General features: G+C 36.4%; 1 long non-coding RNA gene across 1 annotated transcript; it reads right to left on the bottom strand.

Annotated features, from left to right (window-relative positions):
* Positions 1–17762: 17762 nt before the first annotated feature.
* Positions 17763–18973, bottom strand: LOC136036618 (uncharacterized). The gene is made up of 2 exons (XR_010619757.1): positions 18523–18973; positions 17763–18126 (listed from the first exon to the last, which is right to left on the bottom strand). It is a non-coding gene; the product is annotated as an uncharacterized LOC136036618 (long non-coding RNA).
* Between the last annotated feature and the right edge of the window lie 2643 nt (positions 18974–21616).

The raw sequence follows: 21616 nt of genomic DNA, 5'->3' as shown, positions 1-21616 counted from the left end.
AATAAAAATACTTGCCTGATAGCAAGGAATCTCAACTGAGGATAAGGCATAATAAATACACAAACAAAAAAAAAAAAAAATCATCAAAGAAAGAAGACCTAATGCAACTTACTGTGTTGGATCAAAGGCTCAAATTCTCACAACAAAACATCATTGACAAAAAACAGCAGCCAGTCCACTGTCAATTCAGGGAAAAAGCTACACATATTATCAAAGATCAGTTTGAATCTACTTTTAATACAACTTAATATAAGGTAATTAATCTTGATTTTTTTTTTTTTTTTACCACGGAAGGGAAAGACAAACAATTTCTTCATCATTTAAAAAATTTAAAAAGACAATTATTTAAAGTAGACCTGGGTTTCTTACATCTTATCTTAGGCTGTTGACACTTTTACCTTTAGAGGGTTTTGGTGGGTGATAGGTATTCTTTTATTTGTGGTAATTTCTGTACGTTTTAAATTTAATTTGAGCATTCATTTTAATTTCTCTTCCTTTGAGGTTTATCTGATCATCCATAACAGTGACTGTCATTTTTCGATAGTATGCACTGGAAGGCAGTTCGGACGAATTAGAACCCATTGATTATCCGTTTTAATTTTTTTTTTTTTTTTAGAATTCCTCATTAGTAGTTTCTGTTTTCTTTACATTTGATGGGGTTATTCATTTTAACTACCGGTTGTTTTGGGTTTCATGTATTCATTCACAGTAATTTTTGTTCGTTTTAAGTTTTTTAATTTTTATTTGAATGTATTTCTCGGCATTTTGGTTTTAATAAATCTTTTCACTTTTCTTTGATTTTTTATGGCACTTGGTATTAACCAAGTGACATATAGCAATCGGCAATTATGTCGGCCTGTCTGTCTGTCGGTCTGTCTGTCGGTCCCGGTTTTGCTACTTTAGGCACTTCCAGGTAAGCTAGGACGATGAAATTTGGCAAGCGTATCAGGGACCGGACCAGATTAAATTAGAAATAGTTGTTTTCCCGATTTGACCATCCTGGGGGGGTGGGGGGCTGGTTAATTCGGAAAAAATAGGAAAAATGAAGTATTTTTAACTTATGAGCGGGTGATTGGATCTTAATGAAATTTGATGTATGGAATGATATTGAGTCTCAGAGCTCTTATTTTAAATCCCGACCGGATCTGATGACATTGGGAGGAGTTGGAGGAGGGGGAACCTAAAATCTTCATTAAGTTTCCGCTTCAAATTTCTGTTTTGAGGTTGATTCAGGTACTCAGACACTGGTGAAACATCTCTTCTTTTCATTCCAGTTTTTGTAGGATTGTCAGTGTTTGCCTCACTGATGACACCTTCAGCTTCTAGTGGGTTCACTGCTCTCATTTCTTCTTCACTATTTTCACTTGATGGTAAAGGAGGAAAGTCCTCATTCCATTCTTGAAGGGATTGAAATCTGTTTGAAGTAGGCACTGAATAGTTTGTCACAATTGGGAAATGGCTGATATTTGTTATTCCTCCTGACACTGGACTAAAATGACCTTGTCCCTGGCAGCTAGAAACACTTGCAGGTGGGTTCACTTGCATATCCTGGAAAATCACAGGCTGTCCTTGATTGGTAATGGGAGATCTCACAAATATAAGTTGTCCATGTTGTTGATAACCAACCACATTGTGGTGCATGGTCACAGGTACAAAAATCCCTAGATCTGGAGGGAGATTTATCTTCTCTTTACTATTTTCTATGCTTAAAAGTCAAACTTCCACTCTTAAATCACCCTGTTTCTCTATCTTCTGCTGATATTTCAACCACGTTCTATATTTTTAAACTTCGCCAATCTTACCCTGGAAGTTTTTTTTTTGTCATACATTTTTGGAATTTGAAATCTCTCTGGAAACAGATCTTTCTCCTTATGCTCTGGTCTTCCTAATGCTTTGGATATGGATCGCCACTATCTTTCTTTAGTTTCTTCTGAAAAACCTCAGATAAATGCTGCAATTTCGTAGAATTTTTTCGTGGGGTTTTTGACGTCATAACCCCGCGATAATTACAGATGAAATTCTAGTCCGGACTGAGAATTCTTCGAAGAATTCCAGACGGATGCGAAATTAATTCTGCATACTTGAGATTTCGGACACGCTCATGATATTGATGTTAACATGATGTACAACAAAGCTATTTTCTGTCGTCAGAAGACTGCGAAATTTTGACCGGATGTCAACATTTCGCAAATTGAACTTCCGCCCAAGAGCGGTGCAACACAGCCTAATTCAAACAACAACATGAAGTGTGCCTTTAAAGGCAACAAATGATGTTGACCTAATCAAACCCCTTCTAGTGCTTCTTTCAGCCAGGTCATTTAGTGTAATCGAGAAGCACGATGAAGATGATTTAAGGAATTCAGTTGTTACATTAAACAGCTTGAGGCAGTCTGGTACAAGTAAAGGAATCGACAAGCAAGATTCTTGTTTAGAAGTCATGATTAAGTAAGATGTGATTAAAGTTATTAGAGAGAAAAATTCGCTTGGTATATTTTCTCATTAACCCACTAAGATGAGAGCTAAGAAGACGTACCTTTATAATAAGAATTTCATCCTAAATCCTGAAAAGCCCGTCTGCTGAATAAGAAGAAGAAGATGGAAACGGATCAATTGACCTAGAGCGTGTTCCAGGTGAAGAATCAAGTAACTTTAAAGTAACTAGAGAAGTTACTTAGGGTGTATTCCAGCTGATGGTTTTTCAGTAACTGCAGTTACTGCGCGGTAACTGCCCATTTTTAACTGCAGTAGAGCCAGTGGGAACGGCACAGTAAGCTGACTAGCAGTAGCGTCATTTTCAAATTAAATACACGTGTTTAAATTTAAGGGACAGTTTAATGCTGATTAGTATAATTTTCTTTCAATTCCTTCTGTTTCAGAGCATTTAGAGGGGTTCTAAGCCAACCATGGGCATTTGGCTGTCACAACTATTTTTCAAATAGTCACTCTTTTATTTTTGGTGATCTGTTCAGAGGGGATTACATAGAAACATTGGTTATATCAAGTGCAACAATGGTTATCCCAATTTTGTTTTTCTCAATTTGACATTTGTAGTAGAATTAACTGCAATAGTCAGAACTATATTAACTATCTAAAATATAAAAGTATTAACTCGAAGCCTGTTATGAAAAGGAAGAAGGGAAGTCAGTAAATTCGCAATTTTGTTGCTCTTTAATGTTTGATACAAAAATTTTGTAGTCTTTGACTAATACAGGAAAACTCTCTATTGTGTATTTAAATCTTTTTCTGGTTTTCACTTCTTTTCTGCTGCATATACATCTTTTTTTTCTGCTGATAATAAGTTTGCATGGTTAATGATGGTATTGTTTGTGTGGGGTCTCATGTACCAGATATTTACCTTATGAATACACACTTTACAATATTAGCACTTTGGCAATTGCCTGAATCAGCCTACATATTATGTAAATAAATTAAAAAAATTCTAGAATGAAAAAAAACAAAAAAAAAACAATGTAGCATCTGATACTGATTTATACACTGACCAAGAGTCTTCCTCTAACACTTCTGGTTATGGATCCAATAGTGGAACACCTACATTGCTAACTAAGGACAGTACTTTGAAGGAGCTGGATATCCACCTTACAGCAAATACCATATAGGTTAAATTACATATGGAGAAACAATCCATATGCATTTCCCTAGTCAAGTTGCTGGCTAACATAATGGACCTAGTATAAATCAGACGATTGGATTAGCCAACCAGATGGCTTGTCCAAACCAAAGTATATACAGGAACTTAAATTGGTCAAATAGTGGGCAAAATCAGGGCACTATATTTAGACATGATTAAATTGTTTAATTAGTTGACTATTAAAATATCAGCTATACAGACAAAAAAAAATCCATAAACATATTGGCTAACATCAAGACATTTCCAAATCAGGTAACTAATAGGTTATCAAAAGCTCTTTTATGTATCCTACTACTACTACTACAAACAACTTACAGCCGTATCAAACCGCCTGAGGCCAGCACAACTACACACGCTTCTCCTCCATCCCAATCTTTTCAAAGTCTCCCCTTTTACAACCTCCCAGGAAGCTCCCATTTCCTTTAAATCTTTCTTTATGACATCCTCCTACCCTAGACCAGGACCACCTGCTTTCTATTTATCCCTAGACGTTTGGCCGAAAAGGAAAATCTTTGGCAATCTGTCATCCCATCTGCACAACCTGCCCTAGCCATCTCAACATCCTTCATTATTGCCCTAGAAAGTGGATTGAACCACACTTTTCGTACAGCCTACTGTTTGAAATACAGTCAATCAGCCTGGCACCTACAGCTATCCATTGGCAATTTCTCTGGAAAACAGCTTGCAAATCTTCATCCACTTTTCAGAGCGCCCATGCTTCAGACCCATATTCCACCACTGTAATCACTGTAGGTTCTAATATTCTAATCTTGGTTTGCAGACTTATCTTCCTATTCTTCTAAACTAAACTGTGAAAAAACACTCTGAGTCTTGGCTACTCTACTTAACAAGAGCTAAGAGCTCGTATGGCACTTGTGACGAGGCATGAAGAGCTAAGAGCAAAGAGATCATATGGTATGAGCTCTAACGCAATTCTATGAATCAATAGATTGATTTAAAAGGAAAATAAGAGGCTTAATGCCGGTCAGGATTTAAAATAAGAGCTCTGAGTCACGATGTCCTTCTAAATATCAAAATTCATTAAGATCCGATCACCCACTCGTATGTTAAAAATACCTAATTTTTCCTATCACTTTAGCCCCCCAGATGGTCGAATCTGGGAAAACGACTTTATCAAGTCAATTTGTACAGCTCCCTGACAAGCCTACAAATTTTCATCGTCCTAGCACATCCAGAAGCACCAAACTTGCCAAATCACTGAACCCCTCCCCCCCAACTCTCCCAAAGAGAGCGAATCAAGTACGGTTCCGTCAATCACGTATCAAGGACTTATTCTATCCACCAAGCTTCATCCCGATTCCTCCACTCAAAGTGTTTTCCAAGATTTCCCCCTCCAACTACCCCCAATGTCAAAAGATCTGGTCGGGATTTGAAATAAGAGCTCTGAGACTTGAATTCCTTCTAAATATCAAATTTCATTAAGATCCGATCACCTATTCGTAAGATAAAAATACCCCAATTTTCACGTTTTCCAAGAATTCCGGTTTCCCCCTCCAGTGTCACAGGATCTGGTAGGAATTTTAAATTAAAGCTTTAAAGCAGAAGATCCTTCTAAATATCAAATTTCATTAAGATCTGGTCACGCTTTCGTAAGTTACAAATACCTCAATTTTCAAAATGACCCCCCCCCCCCAACTCCACTAAAGAGAGCAGATCCGGTCCGGTTATGTTAGTCACGTATCTTAGACAGATTTTTGTTCTTCCCATCCAGTTTCATCCTGATCTCACCGCTTTAAGTATTTTCAAAGATTTTCGGTACCCCCAACTGCCCCCCCCCAATTACGCTGGATCCGGTTGAGATTTAAAATAAGAGATCTGAGTTACGAGGTCCTTCTAAATATGAAATTTCATTAAGATCCGATCACTCCTTCGTAAGTTGAAAATACGTCATTTTTTCTAATTTTTCAGAATCCGTTCCAATTATGTAAATCAGGTATCTAAGACTTCTGCTTATTTTTCCCACCATGTTTTTATCCCTATCCCTCCAATCTAAGCGATTTCCATCATTTTAGGTTCCCCCACCCCAAACTCCCAACAATGTCACCAGATCCGGACGCGACTTAAAATAAGAGCTCTGAGACAGGATATCCTTCTAAATATCAAATTCTATTGAGATCCGATCACCCGTTCGCAAGTTAAAAATACCTCATTTTTTCTAATTTTGCAGAATTAACCCCCTCCCCCAACTACCCCAGAGAGCGGATCCGTTCCGGTTATGTCAATCATGTATCTAGGACTTGTGCTTATTTTTCCCACCAACTTTCATCCCGATCCCTCCACTCAAAGTGTTTTCCAAGTTTTAGGTTTCCCCATCCCAAATCCCCCCCCCAATGTCACCAGATCTGGTCGGGATTTAAAATAAGAGCTCTGAGACACGATATCCTTCTAAACATCAAATTTAATTGAGATCCGATCACCCGTTCGTAAGTTAAAAATACCTCATTTTTTTAGTTTTTCAGAATTAACCCCCCCCCCCAACAACCCAGAAGTGAGCAGAGCCGGTCCGGTTATGTCAGTAACGTATCTTAGACAGGTTTTTATTCTTCAAATCCAATTTCATCCGGATCTCACCGCTTTAAGTATTTTCTAAGATTTCCGGTTCCCCCCAACTGACCCCCCCAATCCCCCAATTACGCTGGATCCCGTTGAGATTTAAAATAAGAGATCTGAGTTACGAGGTCCTTCTAAATATGAAGTTTCATGAAGATCCGATCACTCCTTTGTAAGTCAAAAATACGTCACTTTCTAATTTTTCAGAATTAACCCCCCCCCCCAATAGAGCAGATCCGTTCCAATTATGTAAATCACGTACCTAAGACTTCTGCTTATTTTTCCCACCAAGTTTCATCCCGATTCCTCCAATCTAAGCGTTTTCCATTATTTTAGGTTCCCCCACCCCAAACTTCCCATAATGTCACCGGTCGGGACTTAAAATAAGAGCTTTGAGACACGATATCCTTCTAAATATCAAATTTCATTGAGATCCGATAGCCCGTTCGTAAGTTAAAAATACCTGATTTTTTTAGTTTTTCACAATTACCCCCCCCCCCCCCCAACTATGCCAAAGAGAGCAGATCCGGTCCGGTTATGTCAGTCACGTATCTTAGACAGGTTTTTATTCTTCCCATCCAGTTTCATCCTGATCTCACCGCTTTAAGTATTTTCTAAAATTTCTGGTTCCCCCCAACTGCCCCCCCCCCCAATTACGCTGGATCCTGTTGAGATTTAAAATAAGAGATCTGAGTTACGAGGTCCTTCTAAATATGAAGTTTCATGAAGATCCGATCACTCCTTCGTCAGTTAAAAACACGTCATTTTTTCTAATTTTTCATAATTACCCCCCCCCCTCCCCAATATATTGGATCCGTTCCAATTATGTAAATCACGTATCTAAGACTTCTGATTATTTTTCCCACCAAGTTTCATCCCGATCTCTCCACTCTAAGTGTTTTCAAAGTTTTAGGTTTCCCCCTCCCAATCCCCCCCCCAATGTCACCAGATATGGTCAGGATTTAAAATAAGAGCTATGAGATACGATATCTTTCTAAATATCAAATTTCATTGAGATCCGATCACCCGTTCCTAAGCTAAAAATACCTCATTTTTTTAATTTTTCAGAATTACCCCTCCCCCCCACCAACTACCCCAAAGAGAGCAGATCCGTTCCGGTTATGTCAATCATGTATCTAGGACTTGTGCTTATTTTTCCCACCAAGTTTCATTCTGATCCCTCCACTCTAAGTGTTTTCCAAGATTTTAGATTTCCCCCTCCGATCCGGTCGGGATTTGAATTAACAGCTCTGAGACAGGATATCCTTCCAAATATCAAATTTCATTAAGATCTGATCAACCGTTCCTAAGTTAAAAATACTTCAATTTTTCTATTTTTTCCGGATTAACGGGCCCCCACTCCCCCCAGATGGTCAAATCGGGAAAACGACTATTTCTATTTTAATCTGGTCCGGTCCCTGATACGCCTGCCAAATTTCATCGACCTAGCTTACCTGGAAGGGCCTAAAGTAGCAAAACCAGGACCAACAGACCGACAGAATTTGCGATTGCTATATGTCACATGGTTACTACCAAGTGCCATAAAAATTCGTCACTGCTCCCACCATCTTTACTAATAATTAAAAAACTAATTTTTTAGCTTGAAGTAAGGAGCGACATTAAAACTTAAAACGAACAGAAATTACTCCGTATATAAAATGGGTTGTCCCCTCTGCAATCCATCGCTCTTTACGCTAAAGCTTTTAATTGTTTTAAAAAGTAGAATTGTGGCAAAGAGTCAAACTTTAGCGTAAAGAGCGAGGGATTGCGGAGGGGACAACCCATTTTATATACGGAGTAATTTCTGTTCGTTTTAAGTTTTAATGTCGCTCCTTATTTTCAGCTAATTTAATTTCTGAACGTTTTTGAATTAATGCATGTTTGGTTTTGGCTCTCCGCACAAAAATTATTAAAATGAAATTTGTTTATTAATTCTATTTTTGGCTAAATGGCTTTCTCTTAGTTTTGATCAGACGATTTTGAGAAATAAGGGCTGGAGAAGGAGGCCTAGTTCCCCTCCAATTTTTCGGTTGCTTAAAAAGGCAACTAGAACTTTTAATTTGTAACGAACGTTTTTATTAGTAAAAAATATACGTAACTTATAAATTAGCAACTTACGTAACAAACTTTCATAATCTTATATTTTTATTATGTGTACGAGGGGGTGTGTATCCTCTTTAATACCTCGCTCTTTACTCTAAATCTTAAGTTTTGTGCCAATTCTTTAAGAATGACCCGTGAATCAGAAAGGGCGTAGAATAAATAGTTGAAATTACTAAAAATACTTTAGCATAAAGAGCGAGGTATTTATCTCCTCCTAAATACCTCGCTCTTTATGCTAAAGTATTTTTAGAACCCCTCATATGCGTAATAATCTCTGTTCGTTTTAAGTTTCAATGCTACTCCTTCCTTTCATTTGAAAAAACGTTTTCATGTTTATTTTTCATTGTTTTCTTATAGTAATGCTAGAAAATCATGCGCCCTTTTCCTTGAATTTTTCTTCCCCCATGACAGATTCCTCCAAGGAAAGATCCTCCAACATAGCCCACTACCATCAGCCCCACCCCCCCAAACAAAATAAAATCCCCCTGAAAACGTCTGTACACTTCCCAATAACCATTACTATATGTAAACACTGGTCAAAGTTTGTAACTTGCAGCCCCTCCCCCAGGGATTGTGGGGGAGTAAATCATCCCCAAATACATAGTTATTATGGTTTTCGACTATGTTGAACAAAACGGCTATCTCAAAATTTTGATCCGTTGACTTTGGGAAAAAAATGAGCGTGGGAGGGGGCCTAGATGCCCTCCAATTTTTTTGGTCACTTAAAAAGGGCAGTAGAACTTTTCATTTCCATTAGAATGAGCCCTCTTGCGGCATTCTAGGACCACTTGGTCGATACGATGACCCCTGGGAAAAAAAAAAACAAAAAAAAACAAACAAACAAATAAACACGCACCCGTGATTTGTCTTCTGGCAAAAAATACAAAACTCCACATTTTTGTAGATAGGAGCTTAAAACTTCTACAGTATGGTTCTCTGATACGCTGAATCTGATGGTGTCATTTTCGTTAAGATTCTACGACTTTTAGGGGGTGTTTTCCCCTATTTTCTTAATTAAAGCAAATTTTCTCAGGTTCCTAACTTTTGATGGGTAAGACTAAACTTGATGAAACTTATATATTTAAAATCAGCATTAAAAAGCGATTCTTTTGATGTAGTTATTGATATCAAAATTCAATTTTTTAGAGTTTTGTTTACTATTGAGCCGGATCGCTCCTTACTACAGTTGTAAGTGAACTACAAGGTAAGTGAAGCTTCCCACCTGATCAATCTTTTCATTACCCCGTGTCACCTTTCCATCTTCACTTAGTCCTATCCTTAGTGACTTAGTCTTCTTAACATTAATTTTCAAACCTATTCTACCACCCTAAACTCTCAAAACCTCTAATTCCAGGATTTAATCTAAATCCAGGAGAATTTTTCCTCCCCATTTGATTCCGTGGTCTCGCATTCCCTTTTCTGTGCTCCTAAAGATGAAGTCCATAAAAAAAAATCCTAGTGCACAGCAAACCAAAGCCCATAGTAATAAATGAGTTTTTTTTTATGTCTAACGAGAAAAAAATACCATTTGTAACTGATTCATGAATGATAACTATTATCTTGATTAATCTTGTTAGTAAAATGTTATTGTGAAAATAAATCTATAGGAGTGTCAAAAAAGAGCCAGGAACCTCCCAGAAATGAAATGAAATGAAAAGTTGGTTAAAATAACAAGTACATGGTTGGAATTGCCATGGTCAAAAGCCCATTACAAGAGAATTACAGTCCCCCACCTTGAACAACAAGGACAATCCCTTGTTACATTGGAAGAATTTTTGTGTCCTTTTTTCTTCTTCTTCTTTTATTTCTTTGCTGCCTTATTTCTTATGACACTTTTAGTGCCATTTCAGGAGTGGAAAGGCTGGAAAGCCAAAAAGGGTACAAAAAAAGTACCAAAAAACAAACAACACACCTGCATACTTCCCATCCTAGCCTGATTAATCACGGTTACAGCAGTAGCTGCAATCTAGCAAGAGCAAACCTTGGCTTATGGTAACCAAAAGTTTAAAAATGCATTATTAAAAAGCATTCTTATGAGAAAAATTGTCATTTGTAGCTGATTCAGGGATAAATCGTTATTTCAATAAATTTTAACAGTAAAATGTTATTACAAAAACAAAATGAATTAAAAAATGGACCATTGGAATGACATTGATCAGAAAGCCTATACAGGAGAATTACAGCCCCTCATCTTGGACAACAACAAAAAATCCCTTTTTCCATGGAATGCTCTGATATGCTCCTTTTTTTCCTTTGTTCCTACTGATGCACAAGAACATCATAAAAAGCTGTTAAAGGGCACCCTCTTGTGAACTCCTCACCCAGTCCCCTTAATATTTTTTTGTAAATCATTTGCTGACTGACCAGCCTAAACTAGTTATAGTGGCTGGACTGCTGGTGTCAATTCAAAAAAAAATTAGGGGGAAGAGAAATACATTTTCAATACCTAGAGGGGGCCAAATTTGTTGTTTTTCGATGAAATTACCAAAAAAGGGCCTTTTCAATGCAAAAAAGCTATTTTGTTAAATCTAGGCAAGGAAAAAAACTACATAGATAGGCCTACAAGCCCCCTGCTCCACCCCCACCCCCGGATTGACGCCACTGAAACTATCACGCAACTGCAACATCACAAAGCTAGAGATTGCTAAAGTCTCCATCCAAAGCTACTCATCATTTTAGCATGATTTTTGTGGAATTATAGCAGAAAAGAGAATAAACAACCTACATCAAGTGGTGACTAAACTTTGAGGTATGCATTATCTTATTGTCATAAATTTCTGCTGCTACTACTAACAACTATCTGCAGCACCCAGCCACCTGAGGCCAACAGAGCTAAAATGCATTTTTAATATCTAAAGGGAGCCAAACTTATTGCTTTTTGATGAAATTACCGAAAAAGGGGCCTTTTTCAATGAAAATACTCCATAAAAGCTATTTTGTTAAATCTAGGTAGAAAAAAAAGACAGATAAACCAAAAACAAGAAGAACAATAGGGAATTTCTCAAGACAGAGAGAAACAAATTAGAATGAATATTTCTGCCCTATGTCCAAGGGCTGTCCTCAGCAATACAAAAATATATAAGAAGAAAAAACTTACAACAGGATAAAATCAATAAAACGAAATTGAAAACTTTTTCTAAACAGTTACAGCATCCTTACCTAAGTGAAGTTCAACCAGGACTGATAAATAAATTGTGATGAAACGAGGCAATTAATTTAAATGAAAGAGAATGATTTAGAAACGCGTTTTTATTGCCAATCTTGCTTTTTTGGCTGCTGATCTCATAGGTCTATTTGTGACAGGTTCTATGTTAATATCTATTGTTTTCTTTATAACATTTTGTAATGTCATTATATATATATATATATATATATATATATATATATATATATATATATATATATATATATATATATATATATATATATATATTATATTATATACAATAGCGGTAAGCATTAATGCTTGTCGCAAAAACACAAAAACACAAAATCATAATACTAATCTAAAGTAAATTGGCAACGACAAATTAAACAGCAAAAACTTCTAAATAAAACGACACTACACAACAAAAGCGTCTAAAATAAAAAGGCGTATTTACTAATGCACTCTTAAAATTTCGAACACTCTCTGCCTCGACAGCCTCCAAAGGCAAACCATTCAATGGTCCGGCAACTCTACTAACAAAAGATAATTGCCCAATTTTTTTCAGTGGTTTTGGATGATATAATTTATAATCATGCTGACGAGTAGAGTGATAATGGCTAAATTTAAAAAATAAATTTGGATCAACATCATCCACTCCTTTAATTATACGAAACACATTTACAAGGTCATTGCAATGGCTATGAAACTTCAATGACGGGAGTTGAAACCTAGAAAGTCTCTGCGGATAAGAAAGGCACTGAAGGTATGGGACCAATCTAGTGGCCCTTCTCTGAACCTTTCCTATCCTATGCTCATCCGTTAGACTTAATGGAAACCAAACAGAAGTATTATACTCAAGAAGAGGGCAGACCATTGATTTGTATAGTAGTAAGAAATTACGAAGATTGAACCTACTAAAGCTTCTCCTTATAGACGATAAACGATAATTCGCATTCTTTACAATTTCCGAAACATGCTTATCAAATTGCAATTGGGTATCAAAGTAAACACCAAGGTCACGCACTATTTCGTTAGAAGGAATTCGTATGCCAGACAGCTGGTAAGTATGCACAGGTGGGAGTTTACGAGCATAGTGTAGAACAACACACTTAGAAGGGTTTATGAACATGGAATTAGATTCGCACCAATAAGTTAGAGAGTCAAGATCCTCCTGTAAAAGTTGCACATCGTTTTGGTCTCGTACTGGTAGATAAAGTTTTACATCATCCACGAACATCTTGACAGTAGAATGCTGAACAGAGGAAGGCAGATCATTAATAAATAAACAAAATAAAATTGGACCCAGGCAGCTACCCTGGGGGACTCCGCTTAACACATCAATTGAGGATGACATAGCTTCACCAACAACAACCTGCTGAGTTCGTCCATTTAGATAATCAGCAATAAATGCAATTGTTTTTTTACCCAATTTATAAGCTGCACATTTTTTAAGAAGGGTGGGTATTGAGACTTTGTCGAATGCCTTCGAGAAGTCGATGTAAATGCAGTCAAAGGGTATAGCTAAATCGGCAAAACGTTGAAAATCAAAAATAACCTCAAGAAGCTGAGTATTACAAGACCTATTTTTTCGGAAACCATGCTGAGCAGGATTCCAAAGATGATTTCCGTCAAAATACTTTTGAACGCGTGTAACAATCAACTTTTCCATCACTCGGCAAAAAATAGACGTGATTGAAATTGGCCGATAATTTTTAAAATCTGACCTGGAGCCACTTTTGTGAAGCGGCTTTACCAAGGCCTTCTTCCACCCTGACGGACACAGTCCATGCGCCAAAGATAAGTTAAATATATAGGTAAGTGGTTCTGCAATTTCATGAGCAATTTGTCTTATCATTATGTTCGGGAAACCGTCTATATCCGGCGCTTTAGACGTATCCAATTTTATAAGAATAGTATAAACTTCAGTCAATGAGAAACCTGAATCATCAAATGGAACAAGAATGTCCGGCGACGCAATCGACTCTACTTGAGATGCAAAATTAGCTTCATTTGAATGAATTGGCTGTGTTTTAACAAAAACTGAAGAAAAAATTTGGTTAAAAATAAGAGCCTTCTCAGAATCACTATCAATCTTTTGGTGTGTATCCTCATGTGTGAACGTAGATGAAGATGGTGCAAGGTTAGGCTTATTCCTATTTACATATTTCCAAAATATTTTAGGCGATGCGGTGCTTGAGTGAATAATACGCGACTCAAACTATTCACGATTAGCCCTAAGAAGCCAAGTGACCTTGTTTCTCGCTAGTGAATACGCATGCCATTCACCTGAATCCTCTTGCAACTGAGTATCCAAATGCCCTTGTCTGACTACTTTACTATGTCGTGACTCAATATAAGACCGCCAAACACTATTTTTTTCACGTATTGCTTGGAGTATGTGTCTTGGAAGTTTAGGATTATTTCTACGACCGAAAAAATTCCTCACCAAAGGGACAAATTTATCCCTACATTCCCTCAATACCTTTTTTACAAAATCAAACGCGGTGTCCGGAGAAACATGATTATTTTTTAGTTCATATATGATATTAATAGACGAAATAAATTGTCGCATTGAACATAAAATGAACATAAGTTCGAGCTACTGACACTAATTTCCTCGTCCTTTTTCACAAATTTTTCAGTTAGGCTTTTTTCCAAGCTCTGACACTTCACCCCTATTAGGTTCTCGGTAAAATACTGGACGTCGGAAAGTGTGCACTTATTTTTCAGGTCGTTCTCGATTTCAGCTACTTTCCGTTGGATAGGCTCTAATAAAGCGCAAAACTTATCCTCCATCGCCTTAAATGAAGTTTGAATTTCACCCCTCAAAATATCTTTAATTTCTGCAAATGTCAGCCCTTGGTTGATCGTGTTTTTCTTTTGTTTACATACGGGGCAGAACCAAAGTGACCCGAGCCTCCGAGTCATTTTTGTGAATAAGCTGTATTCCGGCTCTGTCATTTCCAAGCATACGATGCATACCCAGGATTCGCATGAGTCGCAAAGCAATGCAAAATCGTCTTCTTGCAATTTGGAGTCACAACCTTTGCACTCATCAACACCTTTTTTGGAATATGACAGCTAGTATATATATATATATATATATATATATATATATATATATATATATATATATATATATATATATATATATATATATATATATATATATATATATATATACTAGCTGTTGGGGTGGCGCGAAGCGCCACCCCAACACCTAGTTGGTGGGGACGCTTCGCGCAACCCCCCCCCCCCCCCCCAAGCCCCCCCGCGCACGTAAGTCGTTACGCGCCATTGTAGTTGTGTCCCTGTGTACCACCTATGAACATAGATAGATTTATATATGTGTTTTAAACTACGTAAAACTTGGGAATATACAACATTCTTGGCTTTCCCATTATCTGTGCATATACAAAGCCTTATGTACTAATAATGACGTCTTATGCAAACGCTCTTTTTACAAACAAACAAACATGCATACATACAACTCGTTTTTATATAGATAGATAGATACAATACAAATTAACTGCGTAAAACTTGCGAATATACAACATTCTTCGCTGTCCCAATTGTCGCTGCATATAAATAGATTGTCAGGTTTACCGACCCTCGAACATGCAACGTACAATTGTCCATGGGAAAAACAATCAGTATTAAGATCTATACCACATTTTTCTAATGATTGACCTTGAGCTTTGTTAATGGTGATTGCAAATGCTAATCGAATTGGGAATTGCAATCTTTTAAATTGAAAAGGCAGATCCGTTGGAATCATGGGAATGCGAGGAATAAGAACAGCCTCACCCTCAAAAGGCCCTGTCAAGATTGTGGCCTCTATTAGGTTTTCCATTGTTTTTTTTTTACGGCAAGTCGCGTGCCATTGCAAAGCTTTGGTGGGTTGATATTTCTTAAAAGTATTATTGGTACACCTATGTTTAGTTGTAGCACGTGTGGTGGAAACCCTGAAAGATCCACGGAATTTAAAAATTCAGATGGATAATTAACCACTTCACTTGGTTCCAAAACTGTGTCGACTGACTTAAAGGACTGCCTGGTCTCGAATCTTGGTCAAAATAATATTGTTGATTTCATGGACGTCTATATTTTTGGGTGCAAAAATCGCTCTTTCACTTTGCCATTTATTATTTTTATAATTGTTTAGAATATTCGGAAATACTTTTTCAATCAGTTCATTTTTGGACGTCACTAAATTACAGAAATCAGCAGGTAGTTGTATACGTCCTGAAATTGATTCTACTGGGAGCTTTCCGTTTCCAATTGCCAGCAATTGATCTGAAAATGTTTGACCAGAGTCATCGTTTTGCAATCGGACACGCATATTTGTAGTTAATTTTAATGTTTTTACGTGTGCCCATAAATTAGAATTTTTCAGGCAAGCATTCATTTCGTCTGCAGGGGTTGATCTAGGTATTATAGGTGATGTTTGCCTGAAATCTCCCGCAAGCAATATTTCTATCACTGATGAAGTACAATTGTAAAAATTTATGATTCTCGCCTGAGAATGGTAGAAGGGACCCTGCTCTATGATAAATTTGCCCTTTTACTTTGAAAGTAGACATAAAGTCTGGATTTTCGATTTGGGCTCCAAACGACGTCATTTGGAAACATGAGTTATATTTTCTGATTTGTGATAAAAAAACGCTTAGATTCTGACGTAGTTCCAGTAAGGAAAGTCTTCAATGGCTCTGGTGGTGCAGCCAATAGAGGAAGTTTAACATTTCCTGAGGCGCAACACATTCCCATTGTTTCACCATTGAATTTCAAGGCCTTGCAATAGGGACAAATTTTAGATATAGTCCCGATTTGAACACATCTACTCAAGCAATAATCATCGACTGGGCTGTACCTGAATGCCAGGCGATAACTTTCAGGTTGCTCTGATTCCTCGGCACGCTTTCTTTTCTTACTTTCGCTATCAGCAGCAAGCCTGATTTCTTGCTGTTCTTGTGATTCCTCGGCACGCCTTCTTTTTTCACTTTCTCTTTTAGCAGCAAGTCTGGTTTCATGTTGCTCTGGTAGTTCCTCGGCACGCCTTCTTTTCTCACTTTCTCTTTTAGCAGCAAGTCTGGTTTCGCGTTGCTCTGGTAGTTCCTCGGCACGCTTTCTGTTCTTTCTTTCTCTATCAGCCTCAAGCCTGTTTTCTTGCTATTCTTTTGATTCCTCGGCACGCTTTCTTTTCTTACTTTCTCTATCAGCAGCAAGTTTTTTGGCATAGACTCTTTGAGCATCTTCCTCGGCTGTTGCCATTGTAAGTTCATCAGTCAGTTTACAGTTAATATTAATAGATTTCTCCGTGAACGCATGTCTTAAATACCTTTAATGACGTCACCGTCATAACAAAAATGACGACAACTAACTTCATGACGTCAGTCAACACACAAACGTGACGTCACCCGACAGACCCACACACACACAGACAACTTATTTTTATATATATACTAGCTGTTGGGGTGGCGCTTCGCGCCACCCCAACACCTAGTTGGTGGGGGCGCTTCGCGCCCCCCCAAGCCCCCCCGCGCGCGTAAGTCGTTACGCGCCATATTAGTTACGCGCCATTGTAGTTGTGTCCCTATGTCCCACCTGTGAATATAGATAGATATATATATATATATATATATATATATATATATATATATATATATATATATATATATATATGTTTTTAACTACGTAAAACTTGCGAATATACAACATTCTTTGCTGTCCCATTGTCTGTGAATATAAATAGATTGTCAGGTTTACCGACTCTTGAACATGCAACATATAATGGTCCATGGGAAAACAATCCGTATTCAGATCTATACCTCATGATTCTAATGATTGCCCTTGAGCTTTGTTGATGGTGATTGCTAATCGACCATTCCCTGAGTCGCCATCGTCATTTATATATCCCCCGGTGCACCCCGGCGTCCCCTTTGTAGTTATGTCCCTGTGTCCCGGTCGTCATTTATATTCCCTGTGTCCCGGTGTTCCAGTCTGTGATTTCTCTTTGAGTGTCCCGGGCGTCATTTATATTCCTTGTGTCCCGGTGTCCCGGTCGTCATTTATATCCCCCTGTGCCCCCCGGCGTCCCCATTGTAGTTGTGTCCCTGTGTCCCGGTCGTCATTTATATTCCCTGTGTCCCGGTCGTCATTTGTATCCCGGTGTCCCGGTCTGTATATACATTCGTTTTTTAGTTTTGTTTTTCTCCTTTATTTTTTTCCTTTTTTCTTTTTTTTCTTTTTTAGTTTATTTAGATTTTTAGATGTTTTAGTTTTTTTTATTAGTTTTTAGTTTTTTTGTAGTTTTTACCATTTTTTTAGTTTTTTTTTTTTACTTATGTCCTGGTCGTCATTTATACTCCCTGTGTCCCGGTCGTCATTTGTGTCTCGGTGCTTTGTTGATTGCTAATTTATATTATATTTATATTTATATTTTTTATATTTATTAATATTTTTTTAGTTTTCTTTTTCTCTTATTTTTCAGTTTTTTCCTTTTTTTTAGTTTTTTCTTTTTTAGTTTTTAGTTTTTTTTTGTTTTTTACCTTTTTTTAGTTTTTTTAGTTTTTTAGTTTTTTATTAGTTTTTAGTTTTTTTTTAGTTTTTGCCTTTTTTTAGTTTTTTCAGTTTTTTTTAGTTTTTAGTTTTTTACCTTTTTTTAGTTTTTTTTCTTTTTAGTTTTTTTTGTAGTTTTTACCTTTTTTAGTTTTTTCTCTTCTTTTGTATTAGTGTGAAATAATTCAGACGTCATATGCGGACAAACACGACGTCACTCGACAGACAGACAGACAGACATAACCCACAAACAACTTATTTTTATATATATTTATTCATATTTTTTTAGTTTTCTTTTTCTCTTTTATTTTTCAGTTTTTTCCTTTTTTTTAGTTTTTTTCTTTTTTAGTTTTTAGTTTTTTTTAGTTTTTTACCTTTTTTTAGTTTTTTTTAGTTTTTTAGCTTTTTTAGTTTTTTTATTAGTTTTTATTTTTTTTGTAGTTTTTGCCTTTTTTTATTTTTTTCAGTTTTTTTTTAGTTATTAGATTTTTACCTTTTTTTAGTTTTTTTTTAGTTTTTTAGCTTTTTTAGTTTTTTTTCTTTTTAGTTTTTTTTGTAGTTTTTACCTTTTTTAGTTTTTTTCTTCTTTTGTATTAGTGTGAAATAATTCAGACGTCATATGCGAACAAACATGACGTCACCTGATCCACAGATCCACACACAGACAACTTATTTTTATATATATAGACTAGCTGTTGGGGTGGCGCTTCGCGCCACCCCAACACCTAGTTGGTGGGGCGCTTCGCGCCCCCCCAAGCCCCCCCGCGCGCGTAAGTCGTTACGCGCCATATTAGTTACGCGCCATTGTAGTTGTGTCCCTGTGTCCCACCTGTGAATATAGATAGATTTATATATGTGTTTCAAACTACGTAAAAATTGCGAATATACAACATTCTTGGCTTTCCAATTGTCTGTCCATATACAAAGCCGTATGTACTAATAATGACGTCATATACAAACGCTCTTTTTACAAACAAACAAACATGCATCCACATAACTCGTTTTTATATAGATAGATACAATACAAATTAACTGCGTAAAACTTGCGAATAAACAACATTCTTCGCTGTCCAATTGTCGCTGCATATAAATACATTGTCAGGTTTACCGACCCTCGAACATGCAACGTACAATTGTCCATGGGAAAAACAATCAGGATTAAGATCTATACCACATTTTTCTAATGATTGACCTTGAGCTTTGTTAATGGTGATTGCAAATAATCGAATTGGGAATTGCAATCTTTTAAATTGAAAAAGCAGATCCGTTGGAATCATGGGAATGAGAGGAATAAGAACAGCCTCACCCTCATAGGCCCTGTCAAGATTGTGGCCTCTATTAGGTTATCCATTGTTTTTTTTTACGGCAAGTCGCGTGCCATTGCAAAGCTTTGGCGGGTTGATATTTCTTAAAAGTATTATTGGTACGCCTATTTTTAGTTGTAGCACGTGTGGTGGAAACCCTGAAGGATCTATGGAATTTAAAAATTCAGATGGATAATTAACCGCTTCATCTGGTTCCAAAACTGTGTCGACTGACTTGTAAAGGACTGCCTGGTCTCGAATCTTGTTCAAAACAATATTGTTGATTTCGTGGACGTCTATATTTTTGGGTGCGAGAATCGCTCTTTCACTTAGCCATTTATTATTATTATAATTTTTTAGAATATTCGGAAATACTTTTTCAATCAATTCATTTTTGGACGTCACTAAATTACAGAAATCAGCAGGTAGTTGTATACGTCCTGAAATTGAGTCTACTGTTTGACCAGAGTCATCGTTTTGCAATCGGACACGCATATTTGTAGTTAATTTTAATATTTTTACGTGTGCCTATAAATTAGAATTTTTTAGGCAAGCATTCATTTCGTCTGCAGGAGTTAAACTACGTAAAAATTGCGAATATACAACATTCTTGGCTTTCCCATTGTCTCTGCATATACAAAGCCGTATGTACTAATAATGACATCATATGCAAACGCTCTTTTTACAAACAAACAAACATGCATACATACAACTCGTTTTTATATAGATAGATAGATAGATAGATAGATAAAATACAAATTAACTGCGTAAAACTTGCGAATATACAACATTCTTCGCTGTCCAATTGTCACTGCATATAAATAGATTGTCAGGTTTACCGACCCTCGAACATGCAACGTAGAATTGTCAATGGGAAAAACAATCAGTATTAAGATCTATACCACATTTTTCTAATGATTGACCTTGAGCTTTGTTAATGGTGATTGCAAATGCTAATCGAATTGGGAATTGCAATCTTTTAAATTGAAAAGGCAGATCCGTTGGAATCTTGGGAATGCGAGGAATAAGAACAGCCTCACCCTCAAAAGGCCCTGTCAAGATTGTGGCCTCTATTAGGTTTTCCATTGTTTTTTTTACGGCAGGTCGAGTGCCATAACAAAGCTTTGGTGGGTTTATATTTCTTAAAAGTATTATTGGTAGGCCTATTTTTAGTTGTAGCACGTGTGGTGGAAACCCTGAGAATAATATCTCGAGGTAAAAACTGATCACCGACCATAACGATGGCCACTTCGTCGATAGTTGGAGCATTGTATCTACGCACATGTTGGCCAGGAGGCGTTTTGTCAGCGGAAATAACAATTTTATGCGTATAAGTAGGCATCAAATCGATGGCTGTTTTGAACAGACGCACTAAATTATTATTTTCGTGGAAAAGATGTTGTAATTGGGAAACGATTGTCCTTTCAATGTTGGGAGAAATTTCGCAACGTGCATTCAATTCAGAATTTCTATCACTGATGAAGTACAATTGTAAAAATTTATGATTCTCGCCTGAGAATGGTAGAAGAGACCCTGCTCTATGATAAATTTGCCCTTTTACTTTGAAAGTAGACATAAATTGATCTGGATTTTCAATTTGGGCTCCAAACGACGTCATTTGGAAACATGAGTTGTATTTTCTGATTCATTTATATTCCTTATGTCCCGGTGTCCCGGTCGTCATTTATATCCCCCTGTTTTATATCCCGCTTATTTTTCAGTTTTTTCCTTTTTTTAGTTTTTTTTTACTTTTTTAGTTCTTTTAGTTTTTACGTTTTTTAGTTTTTTTTAGTTTTTTAGATGAATTTTTTTTTTAGTTTTTTACCTTTTTTTCTTTTTAGTTTTTATTGGTTTTTACCTTTTTTTTAGCTTTTTATCTTTTTTATTTTTTTTATTTTTATTTTTAATTTTATTAGTATTCTTTTTCTCTTCTATTTTTCTTTTTTCCTTTTTTTTAGTTTTTTTTAGTTTTTAGTTTTTTAATTTTTTTCCTTTTTTTAGTTTCTTTAGTTTTTTTAGTTTTTCGGCTTTTTTATTTTTTTATTAGTTTTTAGTTTTTTTGTAGTTTTTGCCTTTTTTTAGTTTTTTCAGTTTTTTTTTTAGTTTTTAGTTTTTTACCTTTTTTAGCCTAACCAGGATTTGAACCTGGGACCTTCATTCTCCGTTCTGACACCCTCTCTCACCGAGTGACTACTCCAGCATGTTCATTTTGGTGTTTTAAATGGTATATTATTAACCAAATTAATGTGTTTTACAATATACTAAGCATCGTCATAACAAAAA

The sequence above is a fragment of the Artemia franciscana genome, chromosome 15 (genome assembly GCF_032884065.1).
Source record: "Artemia franciscana chromosome 15, ASM3288406v1, whole genome shotgun sequence".
NCBI classification, from domain to species: domain Eukaryota; kingdom Metazoa; phylum Arthropoda; class Branchiopoda; order Anostraca; family Artemiidae; genus Artemia; species Artemia franciscana.
Note: the sequence above shows the minus strand (reverse complement) of the source record. Positions and strands in the feature narration are given on the sequence as shown.